Below are 18561 nucleotides of genomic sequence, written 5' to 3'. Positions count from 1 at the left end.
GGGAGCTACAGGCTTCCATGTGAGCAACTGGCGGGAGAGTGCAAGAGAGGACTTCTCTTCCAGCCCCAGACTGTAAGCCTTTATCTTTGGTTCACTTAGGATGACTTGAGTGTTTCCAACCAGTAACAGCCTCTGAGGGGCTGCCATGTGCTGACTCACTAAGATCCTGTGTGAAACCTGGGGATAGATAGGGAGGATGAGCAGAATTGGGGTCCTCTGAGGAAGGAAGAGGTGAACAACCAGCACATCCACATGACCATGAGCCTCCATCTCCCATCAGCTCTTTGGATCCCCACCCAGCCCAGGGTCAGCGGGACAGCTGTCATCTCTCAATGACCACTGAGGTCACTGAGGCATAGAGTGGAGTGGCCTGCTTGGGTCACACAGTAGGTAAGTGGCAGAGCCTCATTTGAGAAAAATAAAAACACAGCAGACAAACTGAGCAGGCCTCAGGCTGCCAGCCTCCAGTCAAGCTCCTCCCTCAGACAGGGGGCCTGCTGTTTCCTCTGGGTTTCCACAGCGCCTGCCCTGCTGGCGGCCCTCTGTCTAGGCCAGTGATGGCGAACCTTTTGAGCTCGGCGTGTCAGCATTTTGAAAAACTCTAACTTAACTCTGGTGCCGTGTCACATATAGAAATTTTTTGATATTTGCAACCATAGTAAAACAAAGACATATTTTTGATATTTATTTTATATATTTAAATGCAATTTAACAAAGAAAAATCAACCAAAAAATGAGTTTGCGTGTCACCTCTGACACGCGTGTCATAGGTTTGCCATCACTGGTCTAGAGTCACCTCGCAGTGGTGGATGGCCATCTCCCTCTGCAGCCTGAACATTCACTCAGTCATTCATCAAATGAGGCTGTCCAAGAGCTTCAGGATAAAGGCCAGGGGTGTGGGTTCGAATCCTGACTTAGAGCTTCTGTGCCCTCCTCTGTGAGATGGAACCATGAATCCCACCTTCACATCTTTTTCCCCCCTGTTTTCTCAAACTTTATTAAAGAAAAAGCAATGATGGTAAATCGCTAAAACATAGTCCATTTTCTGGGATTCTTCCCTTGAAAATGTGATGTTTGATTTCGAAACACATACCAGGGTCTGCATGGTCCCCAACTGTACTAAATAGGTGAGAGGCTGAGATCCTAACAGGTTCATCTTCCAACTTCCCCCAGTCTGTGGTCTGCCTTTGGGTCTGCAATAATTGCCTGAGCAGCTACTATGGCTTCAGTAACTTTTGTCTGTAGCTCCCTGAGCTCTACTATCTGCAGCAGTCACAGAATCTGAGCCGCTTCATTAAGAACTGCATCTCCTGTGTCAAAACCAAGCATATGCTTGTCTAAAGCAACAGGCAATCCCTCCTTTGCTTGATTCGCTTTAGCAACTGCATCCTGTGTCAGGCGCTCCTGGACCAAAATGCAAATCGCCTTAAGCATTACCAGGCAATCATCATGACGCTGAATCTGAAGAAGGTTAGCCAAAGCCATTGCACCAGCCTTACAATCAGGAGTATTGACATCCAAATTGATCAGTGGCTCTGCATTTTTAGCTGCATTGTCAGCATTTTTTGTATTATCAGATTACTGAGTCCTTGTATTTTTCCGCGGCATCTCCATATTCAAGTCCAACGGCTAAACCTAGAAGCCAGTCAATTGCTTCTTGTCGATCTTGAATCTTGAAAGGACAGCTAACATCTGTGACATGCTTTTCAAGAACTTGGGCCAGCCACTGCTGTGGATGTTTCTTAAATGACCTCTGTCTTCAATCTTGCAGGGTCTGATTTTCTGGTCTTCAAGCCAAACAATAAAGTTTCTAAATTCTGTTTCATCTTTGCAGTTGAAGCCGGCTGGATTGTGGTAATCGAGGGCCGTCAGCTTGTGTCAGAACACGGTCCCGCTTCCCACTCTGTTCCCTGGGCTTCGGCAGGGAGAGGAGAGGCCGGGGCGGCTGGCTCCTGGTGACGCGGCGAGAGGGCCCCACCTTTACCTCTTGATATAACTGTTGGGGGTTCAAATGAAATGAGATGGAGATTTACTGATTGTGAGGAGCTATGGAGCCATCAGGTTTCCCTTCTTTTGGTGGGAAACGGTCATTCCAGGAGCCTCATTGGCATTGGATGACATGAGGCAGCAGGCAGCCAGAGGGATCAACGAGATAGCCAGATGGGGATCCATTCAGCTGCAAAAGCATAGCTCACATCCATCAGTTGACAGATGAGGAGATATGCCCTGAGAAGGGCAGTGACATGCCCAAGGTCACACAAGACTAGAACCCAGTCTCCTGGCTCCCAGCCCTGTCCTCGCTGCACCAGGCCACAGGGGTCAACTGAGGTCCACTGCCGGGCCTGAGGCTGGGTGCAGCTGCAACGCTACCCGTGCCCGCCTGCACGTCCCCATGCTTCTCGGGGGCCATTCTTCAGGGGTTCAGTGAGGCGAGGCCACACTTCCCCTCGGGCGGCTTCCTGTTTGGGCCAAACAATAACTCTCGCCGGGACCTGGTGCCAGCTGGCTGCAGCTGCTGCCAAGGCCTTGAGTTCTTACATGCAAAGTGGGAGATCCTGCCCCGGGGGTCTGTTTCGGGCTTCCCTGGGTCATGAACCTCACATCCAGATATGGCCTTTGGGCCCCACTGAATCCAGTAATCCTTTTATGGACAGATTACACACACGGGAGCCCCTTCTGTGAGCCAGGCTTGGTCTCAGTACCCCAAACACAGACACACAGGGCGAGAGTTTAGCCATTCTACGTTTATCCTCTGTCCATGAGGAGGAGGTACCAGTGATGCAGATATGAGTAAGATATACCCTGTAAACTCGCTGCCTCGTTCATGGTTTGTCCTCCCAGTGCCTTGCAAGAATTTGGAGTTGCTTATACATGCTCGTTAGTGCATCCAGCTCTTTCCTGAAGGGACATCTCAGGGCACATGGGGGAAGGGTACTGAAGGATGTGGGTAAAAAGGATAAAGATGAACATTTTTTTTACGGTGACTTTTTAAATAGGTGAGTAAATCAAGATTCAGATACGTAAAGGGAGGATATGGGGCTGACCCAGGTCCTCAGACTACAAGCACTGCACACTAAGATGCTGCAAAAGGCATCGAATCCCATGTGAACATTGGGGTGCTGTGGGCATGCCTATGTGTACATGGGGTGGGGCTGCCTGCTGCTGAATAAAATACATGGGAGTGACAATGGGAGGGAAATTGAGTAGCTAGACGTCTAGCCTGTTGTTATTTCACTCTACAGATGAGGAAAATGAAGATGTGACAAAACTCCCTGAACATCTGGAAAGCAATGTAGCTGGCACTTGCACCCAGATCCCACAGGGAGCTGCTGTTCTGTCTGCCCCAGGTCTGTCCTCTGTCCCCTCTGTGTCCTGGAAGGCTGCCTTCTGTGGATGCATCACCTTTCTGTTAGGTTCGGCCAACAAGAGGCTGTGGCGGGAGACCAGCAAGAGGGGAGAGGTCAAAGCATTTGGTCCCCCTGCTCCTCCCTGTGGGGCCATAGTGCTGGCAGGCGCTACATTATGATGTTATGGCTCCAAGGGCCAGCCTGGCTCCGGAAGGAACACACCATTGCTGCCTCGGGACCCTGCAGACCTAGGAAGGTAACTGTGTCCTGCTGTTGCCAATGGCGTGCTCCTCCCCTTCTGTTGGTTCCCTTCGCCATGCCCATCTTTTCATTCAGCCCATCACCTTGAGTGGTTCTGTTTCCTGCTGGAATCCTGGCCAGGACTGAGCTGGACCCTTCTCCATCTTGCTGCCTTGCTCTCCATATCCACTGGGATGTCCCCCCACCTCATCCACTCCTGCCAGAGGGAGGGCAGTGACTTAGTAAAGTCGGCTTTCCCCTGGGCCCCCTAAATTATTTGGGCGCTGGTACTGCTGTGAAGACAATGAGAGGGAGGTTTCCAAAGTCTGAGACCGGGTCCCTCCAAATCTCCCACCTCCTGGAACAGGCCTGACCTGCTGGGCCCAGGGTCTAGTGGAAGCACAGTGTCCTGCTTGGAAAGGGGGGTGGTAGGCCTTGGCAGAGTAGAGGTCTGGACTCGGCTTGTCTGCTTCCACCTCCAAGCTGGGGGTGAAGAAGGTACTGGAGTCGGGGGAGGAGAAGCAGCAGAGGCTCTTCCTCTGCTGCAGGACCCTGAGGTCCCCCCGAGCAACCCTCTTGGTTCAGCAGCAGGGACAGGCCCTGAAAGGAGGGACATGGCTGAGGTCACTAGGTAGATGCCTCTGCTTCAAGCCCAACCGCCCTCCTGGGCACCACACACAGACCTCCACATGCTCCAGAGACCTTTGTGAACCACGAGAGCTGATGCCCAACATGTCCCCTTCCTCCTTACTCTTCCCCAGGTCCCCTCCATCAGGGAAAGACACCAGAAGCCTGGCGTCAGCCCTGACAGTCTCCCCCTCACCTCTCTCCGCCTCCAAACCCTGACTTATCCAGGTTCTGACCAAGTCCTGCAGTTCCACTTTCTGAACTGCCCTGGACCCTGTCATCTTCTCTCCAGGCCATCGCCACTGCCCTCGTCTGGGCCTCGAATCTACACTCAGTTACGACAATGGTCTCCTGATTGATCGCCCTGACCCTCGTGTTGCTCCGGCCAATCCATCCTCCATTCAGCAGCCAAAGTGGCCCTTCAGAAATACAAATCCACGCATGTCTCTTCTGTACTTAAGTAGAGCCCAAACTCGCCAACCTCTGAGATATGCCCAGGCCTCCCTCTCCAACTTCACCTCTAAAGCAAGACCCTAGTCAGTGGTCCATAACCCATTCGGTTTTGCTGGCTTCTTCATGTTTGGCTCTGAGTCCATTCAGAATGGCCTCCTTGGGAAGGGTTCCTCCTCATTCCCGCTAGGGCCTTAGCTTGGGTTCCTCCAAAATCAGCATGACACAGGCCTTGGTGCAGCGTGTGACACTCAGCAGTAAAAGAGGGACACTAATTTCTACCATACAAGATGTTTCTGAGAATCAAATGTGCCCTCAGAAATGAATACATATGGAAGTCTGCTGCCAAATGCAACGTTATGTCTGCTTCTTTCTTCCCTCACAAAGCTGCTGCCCCAGTCTCCTCCTCGCTCTGCTCCCTCGGGCAGGATTGCCCCATCTCCTCCATGCTGTGGGTTAGCCCATGTGACCCAGGAGCTCTGGCCTCCTGGGGGCAGTGCTGGTTTGACCTTGTCCTGGCTTTGAGCCAGCACAGCTGCAACCCCCTCCCCCACTCCACTGTATAGAGCAGAGGTAGCTTTCGTGGGAACATGGAAGATTTGACAGTGCATGCCACACAGAGATAGCTTATCGTTTTAAATCCCGTGAGCCACTTCTACGTTTCCCCCAGATCCCTCTTCTGACCTCACAGCTGCCTTCCTCCCATGGGTGACTGTAGCTTGAGCCTGTGCCTCCAGTTCTAGCCTTCCATGCTCATCCGTGTCCTTTGGGTTCTGGCCTCTACTCACCTGCTATCGGTTGAATTTTGTACCTCTCCTGCCCCTGCCAAAAAAAAATTCATATGTTGAAGTCCAAACCACCAGCACCTCAGAGTATGACCTTATTTGGTGGCAGATGTTAATTAGTTAAGAGGAGATCATACTGAAGTAGGGTGGGACCCCTAAGCCAACATGACTGGTGCCCTGATAAAAAGGGGCAATTTGGGCACAAAGACATATGCACAGGAACAACTCCCTGTGAAGACTAGAATTGTGCTGCACAAGCCGGGGAACCCCTGGAGCTAGGGGAGAGGCCAAGAACAGACCCTTAACTTACACCAGTGGTCGGCAAACTCATGAGTCAACAGAGCCAAATATCAACAGTACAATGATTGAAATTTCTTTTGAGAGCCAAATTTTTTAAACTTAAACTATATAGGTGGGTACATTGTTATTAACTTAATTAGGGTACTTCTCAGCTGGCCTTTGCTAAAAACGTCCTCAATCTGATTGAGGTACGTTCGCTGAGGTCGACCCCTCCCAACTCTCCCATCCACAATCGTCTTGTATACTTGTTTCAGATAGACGAGTGTGGATGGGAGACCTCAGCGAACGTACCTCAAAACAACGTACCTCCCCCTCGCCGCGTCTCCTGTCACCCAACTGACCAACACCCCCCACTTCTTCTAACGCCACTTCTTCAAAATAGACTCGCCCAGGCCGAAAACCGACTCCTGCGCATGGGCCACGAAGTTTCAATCGCACTGTATGTGCGCGCCCGCACATGGTATTTTGTGGAAGAGCCACGCTCAAGGGGCCAAAGAGCCACATGTGGCTTGCGAGCCGCGGTTTGTCAACCACTGTCTTACACCTTCGGAGGGAGGACAGCCATCCCGACACCTTGACCTTGACCATCCAGCCCCCAGAACTAAGACAATATATCTCTGTATTTTTAAGCTCCCCACCTCTGCCTCAGTTTGTGGTCTTTTGTTCTGGCAGTCCTAGCAAAACTAATACACCACCTACAGAAGCAACTTTTTAAAATTGTTGCTGCCAATATCATTTTTCTAACCTTCCCTTCTAATTCAACCTTTGTGTCCTTGCTTACGTGTGTATATTTCTTCACTCCCTGATGGACTGTGAACCCCTTGGAGACAAGGCCCGTGTCACTCTCATTGTTGTCTCTTCAGGGCCCGGCACAGCACCTAGCCCATAGGAGCCACTCAGCAAAGGTTTGCAGAAGACTTCTTAAAAGAGGTAACTTGGATGCTTGCCTTTGAAGGGCGGCCAGGTTTGGACAGGCAGAGCTATCAGGGGAAGGCCTTCCAGGGAGGAGAGCGGCATGGACAAAGGCACCTAGGCCAGAAAGGGCAATGCGGGGGTGGGTGGGCACCCACGGTTGGCTAGGGTGTGGGATACCGGTAGGGGCAGCAGCAGGGTGGGACCCGAGGGTGGGACACGTGAATGTTGTCAGTGTTTCAGGGAACCTATTTACCTGGGAGTCAGTGGGACAGTGGGGAGCCATGAGAAGGAAACAGAACAGGTCCTGGGAAGATTATTCAGCCACAGGACAGCCTGAAGACAGGGAGACCAAGAAGTCTGTGGGGAAGGCCACAATCCAGGTGAGAGCCGAACCCTCAGGGGCATGAGGATGGAGAGATGAGAGGCATTTAGGAGGAAGAAACATCAGCCTGTTGACTGATTTGAAGGTATTTTCCCCTTTGAGGTGCCGGCCTCCAAGCTCCTCCTCCTTCTGAAGATGCCACACTGAGAATTTCCATGATGTCTACAGTGACATAAAAGTCCCCCCACCCCCTGCCCCTCTCTGACAGCTGTCAGTCTTGGTGAGAGAGCAAAAAAACAAAACAAAACAACAACAACAAAAAGAGCCCCCCCCCCCCCCCGGGGCAGTTCAAAATGTCAATTCATGGAAGCAGATGACGTTTCACCTTTTTTAATATCATTTTTTTTCTTATCACTCACAAATCGTATGAGTTGACCTTATAAAAACTCTGAAAATACAGTGTCATTGGACCTCATGAGTAGGAAGTGAAAATTGCATTCAGTAAAAAAATGACCCTAGATAATCCCTTTGGTGGGAGGACCTGGGATATTACAAATTCAGAAGACAAAGATTCCATTGTGTAATATTCTTTACCTTTTGACTGTGACCTCCTTTCCCGGGAGCATCGAAGGCCACGGTCTAGTTTGAAGCGGGTAAGAGGGCAGAGTTTGGAGATGGTGGGTGACTGGATTAAATGCTTGCTGGGCAAAGGCCACTCTACGCATAAGTCAAAGGAGAAAGTAAAACCCCCTGACATCCTCCCAACTCTATTTTTAGGTGAGTATCCTCCTTCCAGCATATCTCCACGCCCCCCCCCCCCAAATGCATGTTAAAAGCCGTTCTCAGTGGAGTATAAAGATCTCCTGATGTGGTGATCTGAGAAAGACACCACTTCTGTGGTATTTCTGTCAAAAAGGGCAGAACCTGACAGAGGAAATACCAAACTCAGATTGAAAACCAGACTCATCTAAAGTGTCAGTGTCATACCAGACAACGAGAAACCGGGCTCCGTCCCCAACTAAAGAAGACTCAAGACATGATCCTGGAGTGGGCCCTGGATCAGAGGGAAAGTGCTAGGAAGGACATTGTTGAAGCATTTCATGAAATTTGCATCTGGCCTGAGGACTAGATAATAACAGTGTTATTTCCTGAACTGATAACTCTACTATGGTGTGTAAGGGAATGTCTTTTTCCCCTTAGGAAATACATGTTGAAATGTTTGGGTAATGATGCAACATATTCCCAAATGGTTTGGGGGAAACGTGTGTGTATCTAGAGACAGAAGGTGACAACACAAAATGTTAACAATTGCTAACAGTTGGTGAGTCTGGGTGAAGGATATATGGGAGTTATTGTACTATTTTCACAATTCTTCTGACAGTTTGAAATTATTTCAAAACTAGAAGTTTTTTAAAAAAATCCAGTTGAATTCAAAGAAAACTTCAGTCTCTGGAAAAAAATATTTGCAAAGGACATATCTGATAAAGGACTGCTCTCACATCTCTCTCTCTCTCTCTCTCTCTCTCTCTCTCTCTCTCTCTCTCCCTCCCCTCCCTCCCTCCCTCCCTCCCTCCCTCCCTCCCTCCTACTCTCTCTAAAAAAAATAAAATAAAATAAATTGATAGAAAAAGTATCCTCAGGTGAGGATTAACAGCAACAACAAAGTCTTTAGTCTCCTACCATACTCCTATGAAATGGATTAAAAACAATAATATCAATACCAAGTGTTGGTGAGGAAGAGGAGCGACTGGAACTCTTGTACTTTGCTGATGGGAATTTAAAAATGGACAACAGTTTGGCAGTGTCTTTGAAAGTTAAACGAACACCTGCCGCAAGACCCAACACTCCCATTCCCAGGTATTGGCCCAAGACTTAGGCCAACACCAAAACTTATATGTGAATGTTTTAGCAGTTTTATTTATAATTCCAGCCAAAAAAACAGCTCAGATGTTTTCAGGAGGTGAATGTTTAACAAGCTGTGGTACCTCCACTCAATGGACTACCACTCGGTAATAGGAAGGAATCAGTGCTGTCAAGTGCATTATACTCAGGGAAAGAGCCCAGACGGAAAAGGCTGCGTGCGTACTGTGGGATTTCATTTACACGGCGTTCTGCAAAAGGAAGACGTATAGCAGAAAAACAGGTTGCTAAGGACTGGGGACAGACAATGGAGTTGACAACAGCGGGGCACAAGAGAACTTTTCAGGTGATGGAAACGTTTTACATCTTGACTGTGGCAGTGGGTACACAACTGTATGTGTTTATCAAAACACAGAACCGTACATGAGGTGGGGGGATTTTACCAGATGGAAATTACATCTCAATTACACAAACAAGCTGAGTTTCTCAGAGCTTCTCTCCTCCCCCACGGCTCTCAGCCAGACGCAGTCCAGCAGCCGGTGGCAGGGAGAGAAAGGATTGCCTGTCTCTCCTTTGGTCTGCGTCCACGTCTTTGATTCGGGCTCAGGGTTCAGTGGGGCTCGGGGAAGGTAAAGGAAAGTGACAGGTCTGTTTGGAGCAGAATCATTGTCAACTGGCATTGGACACCTCTGGGTGGCAGATGCCCAAACTCTGGCCCTTGCTCTCAGGAGGCAGACCTTTTGGGGGTTGTGGCGCCTTCTTTGGGGTCTCATCCTGCTGGTTCCTGGGCTCAGGGGACACACCTCTGGCTGACCACCTGTGCCTGCCCCCTCCACTCCAACTGAGAAGTTCTTCCGTAGGCAAACGGCAGACTTCTTGGCCCGGGATCTTTTGGGATGGCTCACACCCAGCGACCTGGCACTGTGTCCAACTGGTCCTCTTTTGGAAACACTCTTTCCTTTTGCTGCCAAGCTCTGAAAGCACAGGGCGCTCTCACAGCCATCCCACCCCCACCTCGGCTATCACTGGGGCAGCTCCCGCCATCCTCTCATTTCAGGTCCTCCCCCTGGGCGAGGTGGGCTCTGGCTCTCTGTCCTCTAAGCTCCAGGTCCCTTGGCTTGAGCCGTGCAGGGTGACGCGCAGCTTGGACACGTCTCCCCGGGGACAGCCTCGGCACCCACCCTCCTTTGCCAGGTCAGTGCCTGCTTGAGGCTGAGGCAGGTGACAGGGTGAGGATGTCACAACCGCTGCCGGAGTCTTGCTGGGTTGCATCTGGTGCTGCCTTTGAGGTTCTGGGGGAGAGTAGCCATTCTGAGACAGGAGAAGTCCCATTTAACATCCCATTACATATAACTAACGTAATTGTCACACAACTGGGATCTTTCACATCCTATGTAATAAAAGGATAATATGCAAATAGACCAAATGGCAGAACAACTGAACAACCAATCAAAGCGTAATATGCTAATGATATGCTAAGGCTGCTCAACTGCTCACTATGATGTGCACTGACCACCAGGGGCAGACAGTCAACTGGTCGACCAGTCACTATGACATGCACTGGCCTCCAGGGGGGAGATGCTCCAAAAGGTAGGTTAGCTTGCTGCTGGGGTCCAGCCGATCCGGACTGAACAAGATGGGCTGGACACGCCCTGGAGCCCTCCCCTGGTCTTTCCCTGGCCCGATTGTGCACCTGTAGGGTCCCTCAGCCTGGCCTGCCCCCTTTCGTAATTCAGGACCCCTCAGGGGATGTCAGAGAGCTGGTTTCAGCCTAATCCTGCAGGCCACTCCCCTTGTGAGGGTGCCAGATGCAGGGCTCATGAGTGCTGCTGCAGAAGCATGAGCCTCTTCCAATTGGGACTGATTGGGTGCGAGGTCGTGGCAGGCACAGTGGGGCTGAGATGAGTGGGAGCAGCAGGTAAGAGCTGCAGGCAGCATTGTGCTGTGGATTCCAGCCCGATCCCTGCAGGCCTCCCAGAGGGACCCCACCTGTGCATGAATTCATGCACCAGGCCTCTAGTATTTTATGACCTACCTTTTTTCACTTCATATTATGTTTTGGGCATCTTGTCAATAAGTACATCTCTACATTCATGTTATTTTAAATGACTGGTCATATTCCTTTGTGTGGATATACTATGATTTACTATCAAACTCTGATGCAATTTCCAGTTGTTTCTAATTTTAGATTATTCTTAATAATGCTGTAATTGGGCTAATTCAAGTGAAGCTGGTGAAGCTTTGGCTGCAGAGTCCTTCACTTCCTCAGGACCCTTCCAAATGCCCAAAAAGGGTCTAGCAATTTTATATTCACAATTTTGTCTTCTTTTTATAATTGGGGCCCTCTAAATGGTGTAAGCTTCAGGACCCACAAAAGCTGGCTGTGCCCCTGGCTGTGATAAACAGCCTCACACTCAATTTTCTGTTGGCTACATCTTCATTTCCTAGAAGCAGAATTGCTGGGTTAAGGAAAATGCACATTTTTAAGATTCTTGGAACACATGGCCAAAGAGCCCTCCAGAAACAGTGATCTAATTTGCACATCAATCCTGCCCTGAGAACACCCAAGACTGGGGTGGTTTCTATGGGATTGTGTTTCTCTGTTATTGTGGTTCCGCTGTAGCTGCCATTAGCACCTTCTCCTAATAACAGGGGTCTTGACCTGAAATCCATGGGACCCCTGGGTAGAATTCTTGGGGTCTGTGAACTTGGATGAGAAAAAAATTACATCTTTATCTCCATCATTAGCCTGCAATTAAAATGTAATAGCTCTTCCTGTCATAAACGTAGGCCACAAATTCCTGTGGTATTACCAGTCCCTGTGACATTAGCAGCCCCATTGCTGAGAGAAATCTCAGGTGTTTTCATGCCTTGTTACAGCTGTTGCAGATCTCTCAAAATATTGTTCATGATCATCAGTGCTTCAAAATTACAATAATTATTAGACCTGCCACTAGATCTCATTATTTAATCTATACTAATAATAGACAAATATGTAAATTGACCATCCCTCTGCAACACCCACAGCCAATCAGGAGTGAGTATGCAAATTAACCCGACAAAGATGGCAGGCCTGTGGGCAGCACGCACGTGTTCAAGCGCTGAGTGGCTGGGGGCGGGGTGGGTGTCCCGCCCCCTGGCTGCTCCGGGCCTATGTGCGCAGGGGCTCACTTGGCCATTGCCGGCGGTGACCTGGGAGCAGCCAAGCGGGCCCCACAGACAGCAGAGAACCATGGGGAGCGGGCCTAAGCCATCAGTAGGACATCCCTTGAGGGTTCCCGATTGGAGAGGGTACAGGTCGGGCTGAGGGACCTCCCCTCCCACCCCCCCCCCCCCCGCATGAATTTCGTGCACTGGGCCTCTAGTGTGTTAATAAAAAACATGTATTACTAAGTCACAATTATTTTTTAAAATATATTGATAACTGCTGTCAATATAATTGTTTTCCTTTGTTATCATGTGTATTATTTGTTTTATATATTTGAAAACCTCATTCTGAAAAGGGACCCATAGGCTTCTTTGAACTGCCAAAGGGTCCATGGCACAATAAAGGTCAGAACCCTTAATGTGGGGCTCTTCATTCACATGTTTTTGAAACTTGTGCATTATTTAGAAGGAAAGGAATTAAACTGAAGCCAGGCTCGGTGTCAGGTGCTGGGGTACAGAAGATAGAAAGCCCCTCTGTCCTTGAGTAGCTCACAGCCTCAGTGGGAGATGCAATTTCATATCTCCTGCCACTCATTTTAGATTTTCCAGAATTTTAAGAAAAATCAGAAATACAGATTTTATATGTTCCCATATAAAACAGTTCTACCAATTTTTAAATGTTGGCAACTAATCCAGATTTATATAAACTCCTGTGCGGGCCAAATAAAGCATGCCTGAAGGCTAAATCTGGCCCATAGGCCACCAGTTTTCAACCTTTGCTCTAGGAGGAGAACAGAATTCCAGTTAGGGTGGAACAAGTTCACTCTGCAGAACAGAGCAACAGGGATTCTGAGCTCCCCACCCCCACCTCCGCTCCGTTCCTGAAAACCAGGGAGACGGGATTGGAGCCCTGGTCTTGGGAAGAGAGGACATGGGAGAAGGAGCTTTTTTTTGTTAGGGGAGCAGGGAGCAGTGTGGATCCCTGCAACCTAGCTGCAGGCTGGGCACGGACAGGCCTGAATGGAAGCAGAGGCTACCATGGTGAGGGCATCAAAGGAGCTGTGGCAACAATGAGGCCATTAGAAGACTGTATACCTAGAAAACCCGAGAGCCCCTAGCAGAGAAACAAAAGTCAAAAATAAGCGCAACAACAAAGAAGCAAATTAAAAAACAACAACCATTTGAATTAATAAAAATTTATAAGGTTATTGGACACAAGATAAATGTACAGAAGCCAATCACTTTTCTCTAGTTTGACAAGAAAAATGTAAAAACAAAAAAGACACTCATAAGCTGCTTGTGGAAATGTAAAACATTAGTGTCTTTTGGAAAGGTAATCTTTATTAAAGTACACATATTACACATAATATCTATCCATTGACCTAGAATTCCACTTATCAGTGTTCATCTGACAGAAACACAAGTCCCAGAGACTATAGGCATATGGGCGAGGGTATTTTTGCAGCATGTTTATAGTTTCAAAAAAATATAACAAACTGAATGTTCATCAATTGACAAGTGCCTAAATAAATTATGGAATATCCACACTGTGGAATATTATATACTATCATAAATGAATCAGAGCTATGTCAGTTTGTTTAGGGGGGATTTTTTGAAGTATTGTTGAATAAAAAAAGCAAGAGGCAGGAAAGTGTATATAATATAATCCCATTTCTATAAAACACGGAGACATGCATATGTGTATTTGCATATAATTTAAATGCCTGTCAATGATTACTTGATTATAGAGAAAACACAGAAGGTTAGATATGAGAATGTTAATAAGTTACTTAGGCTAAAAGGGGAGGGTTGGGGCAAGCTGACATGGGTGGTGCAGGACTAGAGGAGGGAGCCAAGCCCATCCTACCCACCTACCCTAAAATTTTTGAAGCAGCGGCCCTTGGAACTGGACCCTTACAAGGATTGACTCCCGAGAACCCTTCTTTGGCCATTCCTCTCACCACCATGTATGTGGCCTTCCATATTTTCCTCCATGATTCTAGAATGGGTAGGCAAGACACTGAGGAAGGGGAAGGCCAGGAAGGCCCAGTGTAGGGGCTGTTTTCAGTGCATGAAAATGAACCTCAGAGTCTATGGTGTTGCGCTTTCTCTCCCCAGGCATTTTGGCAAATTCATGGGAGTGAGGGGAAGAGGTTAGGAGGAATATTAACTCACACACTCACTCACCTTAAGTCCTCCAGCAGTCTTAGCTTGCAGATTACATCCTTGGAGAGGATTTCTCTGAGTCCACCCGTCTCAATTATGTCTCCTTACTATTTCCTCTCATGGTTCTCATCGTAATTTGCCATTTTGTCTTTATTTGAGTGTGTGTATGTGTGTGTGTGTGTGTGTGTGTGTGTGTGTGTGTGTGTGTATGTTTAATGTCTATTTCCCCCCATAAGCAGTGAGCCAGGAGCAGAGGGATCTTGTGAGTACAGCATCTAGCATGGTTGGTATCAGGGGCTTAAGAAATTTCCGTTGACTTCAGTAATTCACTTATCCTCTTTTTCATTGACTCACTGTTATATTCATTCCTTTATTCATCTATTCCCTTATTCATTCCAGAAGCATGTGCAATTGGCTAATGACTTTTCTCCGGATATGAGTCTTCAGTTTCCTTGGGGTGGCTTTTTGGGGGAAGGTGGGAGTAGGGACATGACTGCAGAATTCCAGGAATGCATCCACAAGTTGGGAGAGCTGGGTGAGTAGGAAGTTCTCCAGAAAAGAAGGGAAGATCCATGAAAGCTGGAAGGTCAAAGCAGGAGGTGCTATAGGATCAAAGAAGACAAAGCTGAGAGTGACGGGAGGAAGGCTGGGCATAGGCAGACTCTTCCCTGTCTCATTCTGGATGGAATTGTCCCACTGGCCAACGTGCTCATGCGTTTCTCTGTCTGGAGCAGCCTCTCCCATCTTCATAAGCTGAAATCCTACCCTTCCCAGCCAGGCCAGCCCAGATGTCCTCGAAGTCCATCTCACTCCTCCAGCTGGAAGGGCCACTCCCTGCTGCAAACACCCCCCCCCCCCCCCCCAACACAAAATCTGGACCTCCCTCGTGGTGTTGACCACTTCCTGCCTGTGCTGTGGTGTGGCCCCTCCCTCCCCTCTCCCCACCCTAGGCAGAGGCTCTGTCTGTTCCCAGGGATCCCACCAGAACCCAGCACAGAGTGGATGCTCAAGCCATTCTGGCCTGCTGTGGGTGTGAGGGGCAGTGGTTATAATCCCATTTTATGGATAGGGGACTGGAGGCACAGTCAGGTGGCTTGACCTGCCGTTGTTTCCAAAGCAATGCTGCAGCAGTGCCTAGATTCAGGCCTGCGTTTCTGATCCCAGAGGCAGGGCTCTTTCCAGGGCAGCTTGGTGGGAGGTGGGAGCAGGGAGGGTGGACGGGGAGCTGGGTCCTGAGAACCAGCAGGCCAGAGAGCTTTGGAGTTCAAATGGCCAAGTTCAGGGAAAGCACAGCTGGGGAGGAGCCAAGGTATTTATTATGCTTGGTCTCCAGCTCCAAACAGAGCTGATGGATGGAGTTGCTCCAGTTCCTATAAACAGCTTAGGCCTCCCTCCCCTCCACCGACCGTGTTCTCTGCCACCACAGCCCCAACTGCTTCCAGTAAGATGGGGGAGGGGAGAGAGATGACCAAGGGAGGAAAAAAAGAGGCCAGAGTCGGGAGGGGAAGGAGAAGGTCAGACAAGGTCCTAGAGGCGAGAAGAAAGTGGAGGGAAGTGGAGGGAAGAGAGACGACTGTTTCTTTGCCACACCACTGGCCACTGCTGCTTCTGGGCAGCCCATGCTCTGCATCGCCTCTGAGGTCTCTGTGTCCCCTGGGTCTGTCTGAGAAGCCTGTCACCCCAGTCTCCATCTGAGGGCAGATCTTAATCTCCACATGTTTTTAAGTCCATCCATTCAGGAAACCTTTTCTGAACTCACCTTCTGTATTGGCTCGTGAGGCCCCCCGGGACAGGGAAAGGACTCCAGTAGGACCTCCCTCCAGGAGCGCCTAGTAGGTAGACGTCCCAGTGCTGTGGCTTTGAGCAGTGGGAGGAGTGCAATCAGGGTAGTCTCCCCAGAGGAGGTGACTGGGGCCGTGGTTAAAAAAGGAGGAGTTTGGCAGGTGGGGTCAGGATGGCTGAGACATTCGGGTGGAGGAAGTGGGAGAGAGGGTGGTATTGGGGAGGACCTGCCTCATGTTGAGGTTGCTGGCTCTTGAGTTTGGACACTTCTTAGCTGTGGGAACTTGAGTCTCTGTTTCTCTAAAATGAGGATAATAATAATAGCAATCTCTTCACATATTGCTAGAAAAACATACGACAATGTACATCAAGTGCTCAGTGTCAGCTCTGAACACAGGCAGGAGGTGGCCGGAGAGAGATGGGGCTGGAGGGCCTCAGGGACCTGGCCTGGGAGCTGCCTACAGGGCAGGGGCACAGAACCCAGGCAGGGGATCCCTGGTCCTGGGGGTGTGCCAGGACAGAGGACTGAGTTGGTAAGACACCTTCCGGCCATGGGTGCTTCCCACCTCCCCATCACAGCTCACTGAGCTGAATGAGCCTGGTGACCTGCTCCACAGCCTGTCTGTGACTGAGCGGGCGAGGACCTCCCCTCTCCCTGGCTCTTGCCGGATGCTCTGATGACCTAGTTGGCAGCTATGTCCACGTTTGGCTAAAAACAGGAATTTCTGCCTCACTGGGGGGTCTTGACCAGGTGAGCAAACACCCCTGTTTGCCAGGAAAAGGGGTCAGGGGCCTGATGGGATCCTGGCTGGATGGGAGGCCCGTAAGGCCCTGGCCTGAGCTCAGCCCCTGCTACTGCCTCCCCTTAGGACTTCATCAAAAACCTACTGTGTGCCAGGGTGTTGATTCTCATGCTCTCGCACTGCCCAGCCCCATCCATGAAATAGGCATGTAAACTTTTCCTTTGGAGAGTAGGTACTGGGAGCAGAGTTGGGAGGTAAGAGCTCACAGACCAGAGAAGAAGCTGGTTGGAGAAATCTCCAGGATGTGTGTGGGGGGGGGGGGGGGGGGGGTGGGGGGGTGCGCGGGGAGTGGAGGTTAGAGCATCATTAAGCTGGAACTTGCGGGAGGGGAGGCTGGCACCTGCAAAGAGGCAGCATCTGGGTGTCAGGGGAAGTAGGGGCCACATGAGGACAAGCACAGGGGGCTGAAAAGAGTGTGTGGGAGCCACTCCATACTTTCTAGACTCTGCCTCAGAGCCCTTTGCCGGCCCCTACCCATGTAAGGTGCTCTTGCCTCCTCTCCCAGCCCTCCCAGCCCACACCCTGACCCTCCAGCTCCCTTCCAGAACCCGGGAGAGCTCTTCTTCTGGACCCTCCTGGCTCTTCTTCCAAGGCCAACCGTGAACTGCAGCCCGGCTGCTCACCCTCGTTCTCCTGCCGTGGGGCGACCTTCAGTTCTCTAGCTGGGAGGCTTCTGGGTGTCAGGCTGCAGCTCAGAAGGGGCTGGGCTGAGATAGCGAGGTGGCATGGTCCGAGCTCTGGGGTGGCTCTGGCAACGGGGGCGATGACATTCCCGAGGGGAGAAGGCCCGGGACAGGAGTGCTAGTAGTTGTCGTTCAGATGGCTCCAGGCAGATGAGCCTGAAAACAAGGGGCCTGAGAGGAAGGTGAAAACCGGGTACGTATCCTAGATGCTGGGAGGGTGTGCCAGGGAGGGCGTGGGTGATGGGGAGGACAGGGCTGGGAGCCCCCGCAGCTGAGAGGTCAAGGGGGTACGGACTGAAAAGTGCACTGAGTTTGGCCAACTCTTGGTGACCTTAGCCAGGGCAGTGCGCGGCTCTGAGGAGCGGGAGGCAGCTGGGTGGGCTGAATATGGGGGGAGGAAAGAGAAGCTACTTAACCACGAAGTTTACCCATGAAGTAGGAGAAGGCAGGGGAAAGTGGCTTTAGGATCTTTTCACTATTTTTATTTTTTTAATCCTCACCCAAGGATATTTTCCCCATTGATTTCTAGAGAGAAGGGAAGGGAGGGAGGAGCAGGGGTGGATAGAGAGGGAAACATCGACATGAGACAGACACATCAATCGGTTGCCTCCCACATGCGCCCCTACTGGGGCTGGGGAACTTGCAACCAAGGTACGTGCTCTTGACCGTAAATCGAACCCGGGACACTGCGGTCCACAGCCCGACACTAACCACTGAGCAACTGGCCTGGGCTCTTTTCACTGTTTTTCAAATGAGCACCACTTGAGCTTAGCTGGTCTGAGAGGAAGAAGTAACTAGAGAGGAAGGGCTGAGGAGAGAGGAAAGCGAGGGGGCAAATGAGAGAGGAGGGATGAGGACCCCAAGGCGGGGCAGAGGGGATGAGCTCAGGGAAAGGGCCTGAGAGGGTGTAACTGCTGAAAGCCACCATCTCCTCAGTGGTGGTGGGAGCGGGGTTTGCTGACCGTGAAGGGGCATGATGCGCTGAGGCCCCAAGGTCCTGGGTGGTGATGACCGGAGCCTCAATCTTCCACCTACAGGTCCTACCTTCCGGGGGTTTGCCATGCGGGTTCAAAGACCACAGTGGGAGTAGGGGAGGGCAGGGTTGGAGTGAATGCAGTGGTGCAGGTGACCTGA

At 50.3% G+C, this 18561-nt stretch overlaps 1 long non-coding RNA gene and 1 pseudogene across 1 annotated transcript; both read right to left on the bottom strand.

The window, feature by feature from the left end:
* Window positions 1–1152: 1152 nt before the first annotated feature.
* LOC118664220 lies at window positions 1153–2410 on the bottom strand (annotated as a pseudogene).
* Window positions 2411–14306: 11896 nt separating this feature from the next.
* On the bottom strand, window positions 14307–18023 carry LOC118664613. The gene is made up of 2 exons (XR_004970371.1): window positions 17368–18023; window positions 14307–14761 (listed from the first exon to the last, which is right to left on the bottom strand). It is a non-coding gene; the product is annotated as an uncharacterized LOC118664613 (long non-coding RNA).
* Between the last annotated feature and the right edge of the window lie 538 nt (window positions 18024–18561).

The sequence above is a fragment of the Myotis myotis genome, unplaced genomic scaffold (genome assembly GCF_014108235.1).
Source record: "Myotis myotis isolate mMyoMyo1 unplaced genomic scaffold, mMyoMyo1.p scaffold_m19_p_10, whole genome shotgun sequence".
Taxonomy (NCBI): domain Eukaryota; kingdom Metazoa; phylum Chordata; class Mammalia; order Chiroptera; family Vespertilionidae; genus Myotis; species Myotis myotis.
The sequence above is the reverse complement of the archived record's forward strand: the minus strand, read 5'-3'. Positions and strand labels throughout refer to the sequence as shown.